The sequence below is a fragment of the Salvelinus alpinus genome, chromosome 4, assembly GCF_045679555.1.
Source record: "Salvelinus alpinus chromosome 4, SLU_Salpinus.1, whole genome shotgun sequence".
In the NCBI taxonomy this organism is placed as follows: domain Eukaryota; kingdom Metazoa; phylum Chordata; class Actinopteri; order Salmoniformes; family Salmonidae; genus Salvelinus; species Salvelinus alpinus.
In genome coordinates, this window is record NC_092089.1 from 3033652 (window position 1) to 3038651 (window position 5000).

A 5000-nucleotide genomic window follows, 5' to 3' on the forward strand; every position below is an offset into this window, starting at 1 on the left:
GAATAGAGAGATAGATGGATAGATGGAGGAATAGAGAGATAGATGGATAGAGGGAGGAATAGAGAGATAGATGGATAGAGGGAGGAATAGAGAGATAGATGGATAGATGGAGGAATAGAAAGATATATGGATAGAGGGAGGAATAGAGGATAGATGGATAGATGGAGGAATAGAGAGATAGATGGATAGAGGGAGGAATAGAGAGATAGATGGATAGAGGGAGGAATAGAGAGATAAATGGATAGAGGGAGGAATAGAGGAAAGATGGATAGAGGGAGGAATAGAGAGATAGATGGATAGAGGGAGGAATAGAGAGATAGATGGATAGATGGAGGAATAGAGAGATATATAGATAGAGGGAGGAATAGAGGATAGATGGATAGAGGGAGGAATAGAGGATAGATGGAAAGAGAGAGGAATAGAGAGATAGATGGATAGAGGTAGGAATAGAGAGATAGATGGATAGAGGGAGGAAAGGAGAGATAGATGGATAGATGGAGGAATAGAGAGATATATAGATAGAGGGAGGAATAGAGGATAGATGGATAGAGGGAGGAATAGAGGATAGATGGATAGAGGGAGGAATAGAGAGATAGATGGATAGAGGGAGGAATAGAGAGATAGATGGATAGAGGGAGGAATAGAGGATAGATGGAAAGAGAGAGGAATAGAGAGATATATAGATAGAGGGAGGAATAGAGGGATAGATGGATAGAGGGAGGAATAGAGGATAGATGGATAGAGGGAGGAATAGAGAGATAGATGGATAGAGGGAGGAATAGAGAGATAGATGGATAGAGGGAGGAATAGAGAGATATATGGATAGAGGGAGGAATAGAGGAAAGATGGATAGAGGGAGGAATAGAGGATATATGGATAGAGGGAGGAATAGAGAGATAGATGGATAGATAGAGGAATAGAGAGATATATGGATAGAGGGTGGAATAGAGAGATAGATGGATATATGGAGGAATAGAGAGATAGATGGATAGAGGGAGGAATAGAGAGATAGATGGATAGAGGGAGGAATAGAGAGATAGATGGATAGATAGAGGAATAGAGGATAGATGGATAGAGGGAGGAATAGAGAGATAGATGATAGAGGGAGGAATAGAGAGATAGATGGATAGAGGGAGGAATAGAGAGATAGATGGATAGAGGGAGGAATAGAGAGATAGATGGATAGATGGAGGAATAGAGAGATATATGGATAGAGGGTGGAATAGAGAGATAGATGGATATATGGAGGAATAGAGAGATAGATGGATAGAGGGAGGAATAGAGAGATAGATGGATAGAGGGAGGAATAGAGAGATAGATGGATAGATAGAGGAATAGAGGATAGATGGATAGAGGGAGGAATAGAGAGATAGATGGATAGAGGGAGGAATAGAGGAAAGATGGATAGAGGGAGGAATAGAGGATATATGGATAGAGGGAGGAATAGAGAGATAGATGGATAGATGGAGGAATAGAGAGATAGATGGATAGAGGGAGGAATAGAGAGATAGATGGATAGAGGAATAGAGAGATATATGGATAGAGGGAGGAATAGAGGAAAGATGGATAGAGGGAGGAATATAGGATATATGGATAGAGGGAGGAATAGAGAGATAGATGGATAGATGGAGGAATAGAGAGATAGATGGATAGAGGGAGGAATAGAGAGATAGATGGATAGAGGGAGGAATAGAGAGATAGATGGATAGATGGAGGAATAGAAAGATATATGGATAGAGGGAGGAATAGAGGATAGATGGATAGATGGAGGAATAGAGAGATAGATGGATAGAGGGAGGAATAAAGAGATAGATGGATAGAGGGAGGAATAGAGAGATAGATGGATAGAGGGAGGAATAGAGAGATAGATGGATAGAGGGAGGAATAGAGGAAAGATGGATAGAGGGAGGAAAGGAGAGATAGATGGATAGATGGAGGAATAGAGAGATATATAGATAGAGGGAGGAATAGAGGATAGATGGATAGAGGGAGGAATAGAGGATAGATGGATAGAGGGAGGAATAGAGAGATAGATGGATAGAGGGAGGAATAGAGAGATAGATGGATAGATGGAGGAATAGAGAGATATATAGATAGAGGGAGGAATAGAGGATAGATGGATAGAGGGAGGAATAGAGGATAGATGGAAAGAGAGAGGGATAGAGAGATAGATGGATAGAGGTAGGAATAGAGAGATAGATGGATAGAGGGAGGAAAGGAGAGATAGATGGATAGATGGAGGAATAGAGAGATAGGTGGATAGAGGGAGGAATAGAGAGATAGATGATAGAGGGAGGAATAGATGATAGAGAGATGGAGGGAGGAATAGAGAGATAGATGGATAGATGGAGGAATAGAAAGATATATGGATAGAGGGAGGAATAGAGGATAGATGGATAGATGGAGGAATAGAGAGATAGATGGATAGAGGGAGGAATAAAGAGATAGATGGATAGAGGGAGGAATAGAGAGATAGATGGATAGAGGGAGGAATAGAGAGATAGATGGATAGAGGGAGGAATAGAGGAAAGATGGATAGAGGGAGGAAAGGAGAGATAGATGGATAGATGGAGGAATAGAGAGATATATAGATAGAGGGAGGAATAGAGGATAGATGGATAGAGGGAGGAATAGAGGATAGATGGATAGAGGGAGGAATAGAGAGATAGATGGATAGAGGGAGGAATAGAGAGATAGATGGATAGATGGAGGAATAGAGAGATATATAGATAGAGGGAGGAATAGAGGATAGATGGATAGAGGGAGGAATAGAGGATAGATGGAAAGAGAGAGGAATAGAGAGATAGATGGATAGAGGTAGGAATAGAGAGATAGATGGATAGAGGGAGGAAAGGAGAGATAGATGGATAGATGGAGGAATAGAGAGATATATAGATAGAGGGAGGAATAGAGGATAGATGGATAGAGGGAGGAATAGAGGATAGATGGATAGAGGGAGGAATAGAGAGATAGATGGATAGAGGGAGGAATAGAGAGATAGATGGATAGAGGGAGGAATAGAGAGAGAGATGGATAGAGGGAGGAATAGAGGAAAGATGGATAGAGGGAGGAATAGAGGATATATGGATAGAGGGAGGAACAAAGAGATAGATGGATAGATGGAGGAATAGAGAGATAGACGGATAGAGGGAGGAATAGAGAGAGATATGGATAGAGGGAGGAATAGAGAGATAGATGGATAGAGGGAGGAATAGAGGATATATGGATATAGGGAGGAATAGAGAGATAGATGGATAGAGGGAGGAATAGAGGATATATGGATAGAGGGAGGAATAGAGAGATAGATGGATAGATGGAGGAATAGAGAGATAGATGGATAGAGGGAGGAATAGAGAGATAGATGGATAGAGGGAGGAATAGAGAGATAGATGGATAGAGGGAGGAATAGAGGATAGATGGATAGAGGGAGGAATAGAGAGATAGATGGATAGAGGGAGGAATAGAGAGATAGATGGATAGAGGGAGGAATAGAGAGATAGATGGATAGAGGGAGGAATAGAGAGATAGATGGATAGAGGGAGGAATAGAGAGATAGATGGATAGATAGAGGAATAGAGGATATATGGATAGAGGGAGGAATAGAGAGATAGATGGATAGAGGGAGGAATAGAGAGATAGATGGATAGAGGGAGCAATAGAGAGATAGATGGATAGAGGGAGGAATAGAGAGATAGATGGATAGAGGGAGGAATAGAGAGATAGATGGATAGAGGGAGGAATAGAGAGATAGATGGATAGATAGAGGAATAGAGGATATATGGATAGAGGGAGGAATAGAGAGATAGATGGATAGATGGAGGAATAGAGAGATAGATGGATAGAGGGAGGAATAGAGAGATAGATGGATAGATGGAGGAATAGAGAGATATATAGATAGAGGGAGGAATAGAGGATAGATGGATAGAGGGAGGAATAGAGGATAGATGGAAAGAGAGAGGAATAGAGAGATAGATGGATAGAGGTAGGAATAGAGAGATAGATGGATAGAGGGAGGAAAGGAGAGATAGATGGATAGATGGAGGAATAGAGAGATATATAGATAGAGGGAGGAATAGAGGATAGATGGATAGAGGGAGGAATAGAGGATAGATGGATAGAGGGAGGAATAGAGAGATAGATGGATAGAGGGAGGAATAGAGAGATAGATGGATAGAGGGAGGAATAGAGAGATAGATGGATAGAGGGAGGAATAGAGGAAAGATGGATAGAGGGAGGAATAGAGGATATATGGATAGAGGGAGGAATAAAGAGATAGATGGATAGATGGAGGAATAGAGAGATAGACGGATAGAGGGAGGAATAGAGAGAGATATGGATAGAGGGAGGAATAGAGAGATAGATGGATAGAGGGAGGAATAGAGGATAGATGGATAGAGGGAGGAATAGAGAGATAGATGGATAGAGGGAGGAATAGAGGATAGATGGATAGAGGGAGGAATAGAGAGATAGATGGATAGAGGCAGGAATAGAGAGATAGATAGATAGAGGGAGGAATAGAGATATATGGATAGAGGGAGGAATAGAGAGATAGATGGATAGAGGGAGGAATAGAGAGATAGATGGATAGAGGGAGGAATAGAGGATAGATGGATAGAGGGAGGAATAGAGAGATAGATGGATAGAGGGAGGAATAGAGAGATAGATGGATAGAGGGAGGAATAGAGAGATAGATAGATAGAGGGAGGAATAGAGAGATATATGGATAGAGGGAGGAATAGAGAGATAGATGGATAGAGGGAGGAATAGAGAGATAGATGGATAGAGGGAGGAATAGAGGATAGATGGATAGAGGGAGGAATAGAGAGATAGATGGATAGAGGGAGGAATAGAGAGATAGATGGATAGAGGGAGGAATAGAGGATAGATGGATAGAGGGAGGAATAGAGAGATATATGTATAGAGGGAGGAATAGAGAGATAGATGGATAGATGGAGGAATAGAGGATAGATGGATAGAGGGAGGAAAAGAGAGATAGATGG

The 5000-nt window shown here is 41.5% G+C and overlaps 1 protein-coding gene across 2 annotated transcripts in view; it reads right to left on the minus strand.

The window, feature by feature from the left end:
* Positions 1–5000, minus strand: part of LOC139572756 (phospholipid-transporting ATPase ID-like) — a 110669-nt gene that overhangs the window by 36130 nt on the left and 69539 nt on the right. The gene's annotated exons all lie outside the window — the stretch shown is intronic.